Source organism: Callithrix jacchus, chromosome 3, assembly GCF_049354715.1.
Source record: "Callithrix jacchus isolate 240 chromosome 3, calJac240_pri, whole genome shotgun sequence".
Lineage (NCBI taxonomy): Eukaryota > Metazoa > Chordata > Mammalia > Primates > Cebidae > Callithrix > Callithrix jacchus.
In genome coordinates, this window is record NC_133504.1 from 156,232,546 (window position 1) to 156,248,151 (window position 15,606).

A 15,606-nucleotide genomic window follows, 5' to 3' on the forward strand; every position below is an offset into this window, starting at 1 on the left:
TAAGAAATACTTAATTGTCACACCTGTAATCCCAGCAGTTTGGGAGACCACGGTGGGTGGATCACGAGGTCAAGAGATTGAGACCATCCTGGCCAGCGTTAAAGTTTTAGTGAAATCTCATCTCTACTAAAAATACAAAAATTAGCTGGGTTTTTGGCATGCGCCTGTAGTCCTGGCTACTTGGGAGGCTGAGGCGGAAGAATCGCTTGAACCTGGGAGGCAGATGTTGCAGTGAGCTGAGACTGCGCCACTGTGCTTCAGCCTGGCAACAGGGCAAGACTCCGTCTCAAAAAAAAAAAAAAAAAAAAAAAGAAATCCCTAATTGTTCAATGCCCAGACACTGATGAGCATCCACAAACATCCAAGAAAAAACAAAAAAAACTACATGATCTCACCAAAAGAACTAAATAAAGTGGCAGGGCCCAATCCTGGAGACACAGAGATATATGACTTTTCTGACAGAGAACTCAAAATAACTGTGTTGAGGAAACCCAAAGAAATTCAAGGTGACACAGAGGAGGAATTCAAAATTCTGTCAGATAAATTTAACAAAGATTGAAACAATTAAAAAGAATCAAGCAGAAATTCTGGAGCTGAAAAATACAAGTGACATACTGAAAAATGCATTGAGTCTCTTAACAGCAGAATTAATCAAGCAGGATAAAGAATTAGTGAACTTGAAGACACACTACTTTAAAAATATATTCAGAGGACACAGAAGAAAAAAGAATAAAAAACAATAATGCATACCTACAAGATCTAGAAAATAGCCTCAAAAGGGCAAATCTAAGAGTTATTGGGCATAGAGACAAGTAGAAAAAGAGATTGGGGTATGAAGCTCATTCAAATAAATAATAACAGAGAACCTCACGAACCTAAAGAAATATATCAATATCCAAGCAGATTTAAAGAAGACTACCTAAAGGCAATTACTACTCAATCAATCACTATATGTGTATTGATTTGTTTCTAGGTTCTCTCTTCTAGGTCTATGTGTCTGTTTTTATGCCAAAACTATGCTGTATTGATTACTATATCTCTGTAGTATAATTTGAAGGTAATGTGATTCCTCCAGTGTTTTTTTTCCTCAGATGGCTTTGGCTAGTCTTGGTCATTTGTAGTTCCACATAAATTTTAGGATTATTTTTTCTATTCTGTGAAGAAATGTTGACAGATCGCATTGGGTAGTATGGACAATTTTAACAATATCGATTCTTCCAATCCATAATCATAGAGTATCTTTCTATTTCTTGTGTCCTTTTCAATTTTTTTTACCAATGTTTTATAGTCTTCATTGTACAGATCTTTCACTTTTTTTTTGTTAATTCCTAGGTATTTAATTTTATTTGTAGCTATTATAAATGTGATTTCTTTTTTGAATTATTTGCTCTTGACATATAGAAATACTAGATTTTTGTATGTTGATTTTGTATCCTGCAACTTTACTTAATTTGCTTATTAGTTCTAATAGTTCTTTGGTAGAGTCTTTAGATTTTTCTCATATATAAGGTCATATCATCTGCAGACAACATGGTGAAACCCTGTCTCTACTAAAAATATAAAATTTGCAAGATGGGAGGAACACTTGAGGTCAATAGTTCAAGACCAGTCTGGCCAACACGGTGAAACTCTGTTTCTACTAAAAAATACAAAAATTAGCTGGGCATGGTGACAGGTTCCTCTAAACCCAGCTACTCGGGAGGCTGAGGCAGGAGAATCATTTGAACCCCGGAGGTGGAGGTTGCAGTGAGCCAAGATTGTGCCACTGTATTCTAGCCTAGGTGACAGAGTGAAACTCCATCTCAAAAAAAAAAAAAAAAGATATTCTGTGTAAATTAGACCATGGAAAGAGATCTTGGAAGGCAGCTCATCAAAAGTCACCAACTTTTCTGAATTTACACATCATCCTGTGTATGTACTGAAGACCACATACCGTCCTCATCCTAGGATGAGAACTCTGGAGGCAGATAAAGGGTATAGTTCCTGTCCTCAGGCTGTTGCTGCATCTTAGAGGGGGACTCACACTCCAGAGCTTTGGTGCTTGTCGGCTGTCTGCCTTTCCTACTACACATGAGCTCCTCACAGTCAATGCTTAATCCAGCCAGCATCCTGCTTGCATGGAGCACTTCATTCTTACTATTCAAATGCAGGAATGTCTGGTGAATGACAGGTAGGAATGAAGGTGTGGGGGTATGAGATATCCCAAATGATTCAAATAGAGGGTCTATACTCCTTTCCACAATCAAATCTCATACTATCCAGTGGTCCAAACTACAAGCCGGATGCAGGAACTTGGAGAGATGGGAGAGACTGTCGTTCTTCCTTCCCAGCTTGGGAAACAGCAAAACCTCCATTATGTAATTCCAAGGGTCAAGAATGTCCTGCTCCAATGGTTCTATTCAAAAACTTTAAAGTGGCTTCTGGGAAGTGGTTTGCATTTATAAAAGGTGGAGTATTTGGAAGGGAGATGTAATAGAATGGAACAAAAAATTTCAGCTTCATTTTTTGCTAATGTTTAGAAAACATGGCCTGAGATTTCACATAACCTGGTCAGAAGGCAAAGCAGACAAATATTTAGTGAGCCACTACTAGGGGCTGAGGTCCTGACCCAAGAGGAATGAATAAAAACAACTACCAGGAGCTGTGCCACCTTTATAGAAAAAACTAGAGACTGCTCACCTAACTTTATAGACAGTACTGAATCTATAGTTGAAAAAGGACTAGAAGATAAATTCTTTGACTGCTCCATCTATTTTTTTTTTTTTTTTCAGCAGAACCATTTCCAGGTTTTCTGGACAGTCTTTGAAAACTAAGGGACAAATTTTTCTGATGTGTTTACTTTTTTCTACCGAGGCTAAGCTTCTGTTATTTTGGAGAACTTGGAAGATTTTATGCAGACCTTTGTTATCAGCATCGTGAAAGAGTCCATTTCATGCATTCTCAATAGCCAGTGAGCCTGTGTGCTAGGATAGCCCTTTTCAGGGGAGAAAACCTCTGAACACATCCCAGTACACAAACATCCCGTCAAACCCGGCGCCTGGCCTCCGTGTGGTTTTTTGTTGTCGTCGTTACAACATAGTAATAATGCACTCCTTTCTTCCTCCTGTGGTCTTTACAATAGCATATCACAGTCATTTTCACGGGTCTGAAAAACATTTCACATGACCCTTTCCTCTATTCAAGATCTGATACTATTTATTTTTCCCTATGTAGTAGTGAGCCTACTGTCCTTAAGACAGGTGTATGATGACTACTCAGCTGTGTGCAGCATCACTGACCTCACAATGGCTTCACTGGGCTTTGGTGTGCACCAGGCACTGTGCTAGGTTCTGGGGATACGGCAGCATTCAGGTGCTCCCTGGGAGAGCTTAGAGTCGTGTTGTGTATGTATGTATGAGACAGAGACAGAGGGAGAGAGAGAGAGAGAGAGAGAGAGAGAGAGAGAGAGAGAGAGAGAGAGAGATATCCTGGTGAAGCAGGATGGCATTTAGATGAACATTTGGGAAGATTCATCATACCACCCCAGCAGTTCAGCAGAGTGGTTAAGCGAGTGACTTACGATCAGAGTGGTCAGCAATTCTACCCCCACTGCTTACTAGCTTGCTGACTTCTAGGCAAGTTTCTTCCCCTCTGTGAGTTTCAGTGGCCTAATGTGGAAAATGTGAATGATCATAGTTACAGTTTATGAGGATTGTTTTGAATATTAAATGAGATAAGGATGTATAGTGCTTGCTATAATGTCTGGCATACGGTCAGTACTTAATAATTACAACAATCAGTTAACTGCTGAGTGTCTACTTGTGCCAAGGACTGTTCTGGGGACTTTCATCTTTCATGTATTAATTAGTTTCAACTTTACCACAACCCTTTAAGGTGGAACCATTGCCCAAGGTTATAAAAGTTGAATTATTATTAATGCAGGTATTATTGTTATTGTTTTTATTATTATAATATTTCCTGGCGTCCATACTAGTAGGTTTTTTTTTTTTTTCTTAGAGTCCGCTGGATTACACAAGAAGCAGTTTCTGCTCCAGTAGCTTTTGCAAGAGAGAACTGGATTCTCTAGATTTAGGCTGAATTTTATAGGTGCAGTTGCATCAATTCACCAGCAGGTGGCAGAATATGGCAGTTATTTTTACTCAAATCTCAAGGGAAGAAGGACATGGTACAAGAAAGGCCTCAGGATCAGGCACGGTGGCTCGTGCCTGTAATTCCAGCACTTTGGGAGGTTAAGGCGGATGGATCACTTGAGATCAGGAGTTTTAGAGCAGCCTGGCCATTATGGTGGAATCCTATCTCTAGTAAAAATACAAATATTAGCTGGGTGTGGTGGTGTACCTGTAGTCCCAACTACTTGGGAGGCTGAGGCAGGAGAATTGCTTGAACCTGGGAGGCAGAGGTTGCAGTGGGCCAATACTGTGCCACTGCACTCCAGCCCGTGTGACAGAGCAAGACTCCGTCTCAAAGTAATAATAATAATAATAAAAAGCCTCAGAAACAGGAATTATAAGCTAGGCATGGTGGCTCACGCCTGTAATCCCAGCACTTTGGGAGGCCGAGGTGGATGGGTCACTTGAGGTCGGGAGCTCGAGGCCAGCCTGGCCAACATGGTGAAACCCTGTCTCAACTAAAAATACAAAAATTAGCCAGGGGTGATGATGTGCGCCTGTAATCCCAGCTACTCAGGAGGCTGAGGCTGGAGAACTGCTTGAACACGGGAGATGGAGGTAGCAGTGAGCTGAGATCCGGCCACTGCACTCCAGCCTGGGTGATGGAGTAAGACTGTGTCTCAAAAAGCAAAAAACAAAAAGAAACAAGAATTATGGCCCAAATAGTGCAGGCAATTTGCTATGTGGCAAGGTTAGGGAGTAGGTGATGTGGTATTTTAGATGGTTACTGTATTAGAGTTCTCCAGAGGGACAGAACTAATGGGACAGACATATATGTAAAGGGGAGTTTATTAACTCATCGCAAGGTCCCACAATAGGCTCTCTGCAAGCTGAGGAGCAAGGAGAGCCAGTCCAAGCCCCAAAATGGAAGAACCTGGAATCCAGTGTTCGGGGGCAGGAAGCATCCAGCATGGAAGAAAGATGTCAGCTGAAAGGCTAGGCCCGTCTCACCTTTTCACGTTTTTCTGCCTGCTTTATAGTTGGTGGCAGCTGATTAGATGGCGCCCACCCAGATGAAGGGTGGGTCTGCCTCCCCAGCCCACTTATTCAAATCTAAATCTCCTTTGGCAACATCCAAACAGACACACCCAGGATCAATACTTTGCATCCTTCAATCCAATCAAGTTGACACTCAATAGTAACCATCACAGTTGCTGTCACCTTTAAGCCTGGTGAGAACAGGGCTTCCTCTAGCACTGGCTGGACCTGGGGTTTATTCTGGTCTGGCCAAGTAATGGCGGGGTCAAAAGGCTCCTGAAATTCTACAGAGGCCTCTTCCCACAATGACTGAACATTAGAACTCTATCTGGCTTGGTCTCTTCCCACTGTACTTCTGGACAGTAATTCTGTGGAAGAGCCTGGGGGAGGAAGGTGTCTGTGGAGTCCACAGGGTCCAGGTCCTTCCCCTGGTTAAACCTGAGGCCACTCCTCCCCCATGGCGGACCTTGGGCTTCTCCCAGACGCAGGGCTATCCGTGGTGTGAGCCGATCTCCGAGCTCCTCCTTCTACATGAGGGTACGTGGCCATGAGCTGATAGGGAAAGGTAAGCCAGAAAATACATATGGCCTAATGTGAAGGTTTTGCAGGGGAGAAACCCATTGTTTGTTGTTTAAAATTAACTCAGAATATCATGGGGGAAAAGGCAACGTTTGCACGAATGACTAGAATGAAATGGAAGGCACACAGAGATGTCAAGATCTGCCAGTAGCTTGTGGTCATTCTCTCCACACTCCCCAGCCTCCCACATTTCTCCTGTACCCTGGTGGGGACAGTTTAAGGAAAAAGTTTGAGAAGCTAGGTCCCTATTCTCTGGACTGAATATTCCTGGAAGTAGGGGTCCTGTCTGGAGCAGACAAGATGCGGTTCATTAACGAATAAAGACTAGGGTGTGTGTGTGTGTGTGTGTGTGTGTGTGTGTGTGTGTGTGGTGGAATCTTATAGACAGACAGGAGCACAGACAGCTTGTGTTTCTAATAAGCTCAGCATCAGCAATCATTACTAAGGCATCTGCATAAAAATGTGTTCGTGTGTGTGTGTGTGTGTGGTGGAATCCTATAGACAGACAGGAGCACAGACAGCTTGTGTTTCTAATAAGCTCAGCATCAGCAATCATTACTAAGGCATCTGCATAAAAATGTCAGACACCCCTAGCATCAGCACACAGTCACTTTCATTTCTGTGACTGCATTACTAGAAGTACTGGTCAGGGTCCTATGAGGATCACATGACTTACACATGTGACAGGCCTGTGTGTGTCCAGGTCATGTGTGTCCAGCAAGTAGAAGGTTCTTAGGAAATGTTGGCTGCTTGCATGTTCATGGTAATTATGAGAATATTCATTTCCTTTTCTTTTTTTTTTTTGAGACAGAGTCTTACTCTTGTCACCCAGGCTGGAGTACAGTGGTGCAATCTTAGCTCACTGCAACCTCTGCCTCCTGAGTTCAGATGATTCTCCTGCATCAGCCTCCTGAATAGCTAGAATTACAGGCACATGCCACCATGCCCAGCTAATTTTTTGCATTTTTAGTAGAGAGGAGGTGAAACCTCATCTGGTCTCAACCTCCTGACCTCAGGTGATCCACATGCCTCAGCCTCCCAAAGTGCTTGGATTACAGGTGTGAGCCACCACATCTGGCTGAGAATATTCTTTAACCATTGTGTGCTAGTTCCTTTTAGACACTGCGTAGAAATGGGGAATGTTTTGACCAAATCTTTCCTGGAACCACATAGGAACTGGGGTGTGTCCCCATCACAGGATATGTCTCTCATTTTGCTAAGTAGCCTTATCTGGGAGATGGCAGATGTTTGGAAGAAACCTGAAGCATTTGGACAAAGTTAAGTTCTAAAAATGGCAAGGAAGTCTTAGAGGTGGCCATGTGGAGGGGAGTTTATATAACATAGTCTTGTAAGGCTACAAATAGCTTTAAAAGGAAGCACAGCTCAGGGCCACCTGCTTGGAATAAACTAGTTCAGGGTAATTCCTAGAATCTTACAGTACCTGCTGTGGACTGAATTGTGTCTTCCCCTAAATTCACATGTTGAAACCCTCACTCAGTGTGAGAGTACTTAGGGATAGGGCTTTCCAGGAGTACTGAAGGTTAGATGAGGTTATCAGGGTGGGGTCCTAACCTAAGGGGATTGGTGGCCTTATGAGAAGAGGAGACAGAGCACTCCCTCCTGAGCAAGCTCGGAAGATTAGCAAAGGCTTGGGAGTGAAGGTGAATGATGGGTCCAGAGCACACCGAGGAGAGGCCGTGTGAGGACACAGTGAGAAGGTGGCATCTGCAAGCCGGAAAGAGCTCTCCCAGGAATCAGATTTGCTGACACCTTGATCGTGGACATCCTGGCCTCCAGAAATCAGAGAGAATAAATTTCTTTTGCTTAAGCCACTCAGTCTAGATTATTTTGTTATGGTGGCTTTAGGAGACAGACTTAGGGCCCCAATTTGAAAGAGTCTTAGAAGTCATCCCACTCAACTATTTTATTGTCTGAATGTGCTTCCGGATTCAAGACTGGCAGCAAGAACTGGCTGTAAGACAAGAAAATCCCCACAATTCGTCCCTACTTGTAGAAGAACCTATGTGTGCAGAGTTGGAACCCAATGCTCCTTTAAAGTACGGTAAGAATAAGTTTTGCACTTGGAAAGACTCAGCACAGTTTGGAGGCCTTAAACTCCCCCCCAGTAGGGGTAAGACACTCTGCTAATTACTAAGACACTAAGAGGTAGAAGATGTCTGCTGTTTGTTAAATGACTCACCAACCATTCAGGCGACAGATATTTCCTGAGCACCTATTGTGTGCCAAGTACTGAACTTGATTCCAGGGATGTAGAAAGAAACGGTCCAGGGAAGGAGACAGGTTTATAGATACACGACTAATGCAGTGTCCTAAGCACTAGATTCAAATATGTCACATAATGTGCTATATAGGACAAGGTGCTCTGAAGTAACGGGAGGAAGACGAGGAAAGGCTTGTGGGCAAAGGTGGGCAGACAGTGGCTCTGGTAGATTTCCAGAGCACGTTCCAGGAAAACCATGTGCACTCCCACTGCCCTGTTCTAAAACATCATCTCTTTCATACCTGGATTACTGACTGCAACATTGCCTTACTGTCACCTATACCTGCTAGTGTCTCCAGCGAATATATTTGCCACAAAGGAGTCATGATCTTTTCAGACCATGAATCTGGATCATTATCACTTCCCCTGCCTAAGACTTTTCAGAGGGTTCTCATGCTGTCAGGATGTTTAGTAGCATGTAATAGTGAAGATGATAAAAATATCAAAAGTGCATAGTCCTTCTTCTGTACCTGCTGTTCATCAAATGTGCTTTACACATACACTTGGTTCTCATTATTTGTGGATTCTGTATCTGTGAATTCACCGACTTACTAATGTTAATTTGTAACCCCCAAATCAATACTCATGGTGCATGTGTGGCCGTTCCTGGAGTGTTCAGAGTGGCAAAACATTCTGAGTCATTAGATGCTTACATTTCTAGCTGAGCTCAAACAAGATGACACTGTACCGTAGTATAAACAGGTGTCTTCTCGTGGCCCCACTGTTTGCATTTTGTGCTTTCTGGTGGTGATGTCACTGTTAAAAATGGTGCTGACATGTTGTCTGGTGGTCCTAGATGCAAGAAAGCTGTGATGTGCCTTACAGAGAAAATGCGTGTGTTAGATACAGTTTGTTCAGAAATGAGTCATAGTGCTGTTGGCCTTGAGCTCAATGTTAATGAATTGACAATACCTATGTGAATACAGTGCTTTTACAACTGAAACACACATAAAACAAGGTTATATATTGATCAGTAGATGAAAATATTGTGACCAGAGGTTTGTAGGAACCTAACCCCATATTTCCCCTGAAAGCAATGGTGCAGTTTTCACTAACTCACAGTTTGAAGTGACTTTATAGAACATAACTACAATGAATTACGATATCGGCTGTAGTAACTCACTTAAAATTAGTAAGAAGCTCATACAATAATAGACCAAGTCTTTTCTATGACATCCACAGCTTTCTGATGCATCGTCCCCCCTTCTTTCCCTGGCCACATTGGCCTTCTTTCAAGTCTTTAAAATTGATGTTTTGTTCCTGATCTCAAGGACCCTGTCATAGACTATTTCCTTTGCCTTCTCTCCCCACCCCATCTAAACCAGCCAGTTTAAATCCCTGTCATTCCACTTCATGTCACCTTTCACTTTACATTCTTAGCACAACTTATGGTTTTATTTAATTCATTTTTTGGTGTCTTTCCTGCCTTCTCAACTACTGAACCTATGAGGGTGGAGCCCGTGAGCCGCCTGCAAGTCTTAACTCTGCTTGTTTGCTCTTAGAGAGAAGAGGATGAGCATATGAGGAAGACTGGGAAGGGTACTCAGAGAGGGAGGAGGGAGTTGGGCTTTATTATCAAGAAGCAGGAGAGGAGAGAGTCTTCCATCAAAGAGTGTCAGCTGCCTCAGAGATAAAGAAAGGATGGAACAGTGCACCTGGTTTTCACATCCAGGAGGTTGGGGGTGAGGAATGCAGGCGGGTTGTAGAGCGGTGGAGGTGCATGCTGGGGTGCGGGAGGCTGAGAAATGCATGGGGCATGCGAAAGGGAGGGGAGAGAACTCTTACGGAGCTTGGCTGGGCTGGAGAAAGTGAAGGGAATAGTCACAGTGGACAAGGATATAGAGTTACAGGATGGTTTTGTAGAGGGTAAAAGATAAATACCTTTTATAAGCCAAGAAGGAGAAAGATAGTTGAAAGAAGTTGAGCATAGTAGAAAGAATGGGGAAAATCCAGGATCGAGTCAAGATCACTAGTGAAGGGATATATCTTAGAAAGACGTAGAGATGCACACTTTTCCCTTGGAGCCTAGAGGGAAAGAGGCAAGGGTGATTTTAAATGGAGACATTTCTAGATGCAGGATGGGAAGCTGGAGGACTGTAAGCTGTGAGTTTCTTGATGCAGGAGGCAAGGTGCCTGCTGGAAGAGCTAGAAGTAAAAGCTCAAAGTGGCAAGGTTTGGAATGGTGTGTGGTGGAGAGGAAGAGCGACCACTGAAAGACAGCCAAGCAGTGCTGAGGGCTGGCCTCTGCTGGAATGACGCCAATACGTGCAGTTCCGGCATTCTTTCCCTCTCCCAGCAGTGCCCAGCAATCCAGGTGAAGGCCCATAGAACATGGGTTGCTACCCTGGTCCCAGGGTGGGGTATAAGGCAACAGGGCTTGGGTTTTGAGAGTACTGGCAAGCATGGCTGAGGCCATGGACCTGGGGCCAGCACTAGATGGGCAGGTCTGCGTGGCCAAGAGGTTGGCTAAGGAAGAAGGAAGAGTCTTGCAGGGTGAGGATCCTAATGAGGTTGGGGGCTGGGGGTGGGGAAAAAGCAAGACTGGTGACCTGGCATCCTTGAGCATGAGGAGTTTGGAGCCATGAGAGATGGTGGTATTGGCCCATTAGGGTCTACGATGAATGACATGATTCAGGCAAGAGGAAATGTAGTGGAAGTGAGGATGACTAGAGTGCAGAAAGTCAGAAAGGCTTTGCGCCCTTGGTACTGAATGATCTGGAGCAGCTGCGGAGTCCCCACCTGAGGGCAACAGTAGGGAAAACAGAATAGGCCAACGACATGAACCTCAAAGGATGATAAGGTTTGCAGATAGGAGGCAGCTTGACCATCTAGAATTTGCAAGCGGGAACCAGAATAATGCATGTACTACTTTCAGGAGACAGAGCTAGGGGTGGGGATTAAGCTGGTTCCACTGGAGTAAAATATATAGATTATATTGCAAGTTCGGCTAAAGATGGAAATGGTACAGGGACTGGGGAAGAGACTCAGAGAGAAATACAGAGAAGGAAGGTCTGTATTCACTGAACCTGGGTCCTAAACAGGAGAGTATACTGGCATCACCTAGAGGGCTAGTCATTATCCCAGTCTCTGATCTAGTGGGTCTTGGATGGAGCCTGAAAAACTGAATTTCTATTGAGTTCCCAGGTGAGGCTGCCACCATAGGTCTTGGAACCACACACTGAGAACCACTGTGCTGAGGCATGGACATTACTGGAGAAGCTCAAAATTGCCTGGGGACAGGGGATAGATTAACTGGAAATCTTTTGGTGTGGAGAATTGGTTGAATCATGCATTATCACATATATCTTAGAATCGTATCTCCGAAAAACAAACATAAAAAGGAAACAATTCTACTCAAACCTGAGTGAGCCAGAGGGAAAGAGACTTTGGGGACTGCTCTGTCTACTGGCTTTAATGTTTGAGTTAACAAAAACTGTAGCAGAAGACTGAATGACAGAAAATTTAATGGAAAAGTGGAGATAATAGGATTTTCCCACCAAAGCATGGAAAGATAAAATAAAATAGCTTACCTGTTGTGTAGATTGTCTGTTAGGTTTCTCTAGAAGTTTAACTTCTCTTCCTGCAACGACAAAAAAGTTGAAAATTGAGATTTGTAGGTCGCCTCCTTTTTACAGGCACGTAATATCGTGAGTGTGACAGCAGGAAGCGTTTCCTAGGGGACACTGGGCAATAATGTGGGGAAGGAGTTCCTGGCTTGGAACAACTTGCCCAGGAAGGCAAAGGGTTTGACATTTATCAGCCTGGGGTTTACAGTCCAGCTCCTGACACTCAGCAATTAATTCACAGTTAACCACAATTTCAGTCCATAAAATAATATTGTAGTGAGATTTAAATGGCACAACATATAAACTGTTGATCACACACTGGAAGTGCTGGAGTTGTCCAATAACCCAAAGTTATCTACTATGGTCTGATTGTTTGTGCCCCTGCAAATTCATATGTTGAAACCAGTCCCCAGTGTGATGGCATTAGGAGGTGTGATGGTATTAGGAGATGGAGCCAGCAGTACAAAGAAAAGCTCTCATTAAACCACTGGGCTATTAAAAAACCTCAAGTGGTTCTGCATTGCCTACCAAATCTTAAATATCCTCAGCTATGCATTCAAGGCCTCCTTCAATATGACATGCATGGCCTTCCTAGTTTTTGTGGGAAACTCCTCTGGCTAATTTCTATTTCCAGCCAAATTAGACTTTTCATTATTCTTTAATGCCAGTGCTGCTATGCCTTTGCATATGTTGAACATATTATTCCCCCCTGTTGGTATAGGTCTTTACCAATCAATACTTTACAAAATTCTATTCATCCTCTGAAACTCATTTCATACAACACTTTCAGCAGGAAGACTTAAACAAATTTAAAAATGTAATTACTCTATTTAAAATATTTCTAAAGGATCTTTAAGCTTTTTGTATTAGTCCATTTTTATACTGCTATGAAGAAATACCTGAGACTGGGTAATTTATAAAGAAAAAGAGGTTTAATGGACTCACAGTTCCACATGGCTGTGGAGGTCTCCCCATCATGGTGAATTGTGAAGGAGAAGCAAAGGCACATCTTACATGGTGGCAGGCAAGAGAGCATGTGCAGGGGAACTGTGCTTTATAAAACCATCAGATCCCTGAGACTTATTCACTATCACGAGAATACCACGGGGAAAACCCACCCCCATGATTCAATTACCTCCCACTGGGTTCTTCCCACAACATGTAGGGATTATGGTAGCTACAATTCAAGATGAGATTTGGTTGGGGACACAGCCAAACCATATCACTCTATCAAGGTGGACAGCTCTGACCACTTTCTGCCTTGGATTAGAGTACATTATTTATTTATACAATATTCCCTCCATCATACTATAAACCCTCAGTAGAGAAATGGTTTCATCAGTATTTATCTGCACATTGTATCTCCTGACACAGAGATTTGCATGTAGCTGGTACCTTCCATGTTTTTAAAAAATTTGACTTAAAAATATCATTGGCAATTTAAAGGTGCCTAATACCAATGTATAATATTAGAACACAACAATGTTCACATTTTATCATTTCTAAGAGGTGTATATGTTCATTTGCCTTTTAATATATCTGGAATTGGAACGTATCTCACAATCATTGGCACATCATGGTTACATTGGCAGCATTATTTTCTATCTTTGTGTTACATAAGATAATGGTACATGTTATAATCAATGGTATCTAATGTTTAATAAAACATAGCATTAAATCCTATGTTATAGGTCATTTCAGCGATATATGATGCAAAAATCTTATAAACAATACCCTGTATTGAACAGATGTCTACTCTTCACAGTTACTCAAAGAAGTCCTTCTAAGGTGAAACTAACAACATCTAGGGATGAAGTAAGAATTTTATGAGCTCCAAGAACTGTAAAGATCAGATATCAAAATAACGATAACCATGAAATAAGATGCATCAAAGAAGTTCTAATTTTTCCCAGAATGACTTTTTGAAATAATAAATCTTTTCAAAAATAAATATTTTTGGGGTATACTGCTGGTACCTGGAAAACGTATGTTTCCACATATAAAAGCAAGAATAAATAATTCATTTGTTAAGCAAGCTAGCACTGGCATGACATTGGCTTGTATATGGGGAAGACCTGGTGCCTGGCACAGCCAATCAGCACTAAGCACTGTGGGAGTTTGGGAGAAGAAGTAACCCCATTAAAGCAAAGCTGCCAAGAAAGGCTTTATGGAAAAATGAGGCCATGAGAGATAGGAAGAAATTAGTTAGGCAGAGGATGACACCTTTAGTAAAAGCAAAAAGGTAGAAAAGAACAGGACTTGGCTGGTCGTGGTGGTTCACGCCTGTAATCCCAGCACTTTGGGAGGCCAAGGCGGGTGGATCACGAGGTCAAGAGATCGAGACCAGCCTGGTCAACACGGTGAAACCCCATCTCTACTAAAAATACAAAAAAATTAGCTGGGTATGGTGGCGTGTGCCTGTAATCCCAGATACTCAGGAGGCTGCAGCAGGAGAATTGCCTGAACCCAGGAGGCGGAGGTTGCGGTGAGCCGAGATTGTGCCATTGCACTCCAGCCTGGGTAACGAGAGCAAAACTCCGTCTCAAAAAAAAAACAGGACTTGTATGAAAGACAATGGAGAGAACTATGTTGGACTTTGGGGTCACAAGATGAATATGACATACGTGGCCAGGTTATTGGGGATCTTGAAAGTAGGTCCAGAAGACCAAATATGACATGATTGGCAAACAAAATAGGTTCTGAAGTGGCAAATGACAGGATGAAAGCAATATATTAGAAGGCATGACCTACCAGTTGTAAGCAGAGAAAATAGAAAGGGTTGGGTAACGAAAGACTTGATAAGAGTTTACCCTTTAATTTAATGATGAGATAAAAAGAGCCTAGTATGTGGTGGCATCAAAGGGAATCCAGAAGAAGGAGCAAATTTGGAAGTGATTTTTTTTCAAGATTTCTTGGATTTTCAAGTTAGATTAATTTCTACTGCCCCGGGTTTTTATTAGCACATTGGTTTATATGCTTATTACACATAGTATCATACAAGAGTTACATAGCCTCACTAGCTCATTCCTTATGCATGAAATGATAATGGTAGTACCTTTTTCAGACAGTAGTTAGGATTAAGTGAAAGGACACAGTATGGTATGGAGCACACTAGTTGGTACAAAGTACAATTTCTTTTTTTTTGTTGGGGGATAGAGTCTCACTCTGTTGCCCAAGCTGGAGTGCCGTGGTGTGATCTCAGTTCATCACAACCTCTGCCTCCTGGGTTCCAGCTATTCTCCTGCCTCAGCCTCCCAAGTAGCTGGGACTGCAGGTGTGTGCCACCATGACCAGCTAATTTTTGTATTTTTTTTTCATTTTCTTTTATTCCTTTTTGCTCTGCTTTGTCCATGTTGAAATTTTTTGTATTTTGTTTTCAGTAGAGATGCAGTTTCACTATGTTGGCCAGGCTGGTCTTGAACTCCTGACCTTGAACTCCTCTGATCTGCCCGCCTTGACCTCCCAAAGTGCTGGGATTACAGGCATGAGCCACTGTGCCTGGCACAAAGTACAATTTCAACAGTGTTGGCTGTTTCTTGATTCATCACTGTTATCGTCATCATCCCCCTCCTCCTCATCACCTATTAGTTTTCAGTTTTTCTCTGGCCACTACAGTGGAAGTTACTTGAGTCTAAAGATCTATCTCATTATCTTTATTTCTTCAAAAAGAAATACAAAGTAGGACTTCTGTAAATATGGACCACATTTTGAAGGAAAAAATTCCAGATTTCCATGGAAGAAGGAATTTGTATGACAAAAGGAAGAATTATTAGAATTATTCTTATTTTTGGAGGTTGAGAGAATGGAAGAACGGTGGTTCCATGAATGAGGCAGTTGGCAGGAGGACAAGGTGTAGTGTTTCACAGATCCTGAAGCCAGCAGTTAATCTACTGGGCTGAAATGATGGATGGGAAGATGACAACAGAAAGGTGGTGGACAGGAAAAATGCATCCAACTTCCTTCCATCGAAACAAAGGCAGAAACCCAAAGGGAGAGCAATAGAGGAGGTAAAAACAGAAAGTGAAGTCACTGA

The 15,606-nt window shown here is 42.5% G+C and overlaps 1 protein-coding gene across 2 annotated transcripts in view; it reads right to left on the bottom strand.

Moving 5' to 3' along the window:
- PGCKA1 (PDCD10 and GCKIII kinases associated 1) overlaps positions 1-15,606 on the bottom strand; it is a 122,928-nt gene that overhangs the window by 10,721 nt on the left and 96,601 nt on the right. For both annotated transcript variants that reach the window (XM_035293904.3, XM_035293903.3), the window contains one exon: positions 11,538-11,587. The gene's annotated coding sequence lies outside the window, so the exon portion shown is untranslated. The remainder of the gene's footprint in view (positions 1-11,537; positions 11,588-15,606) is intronic.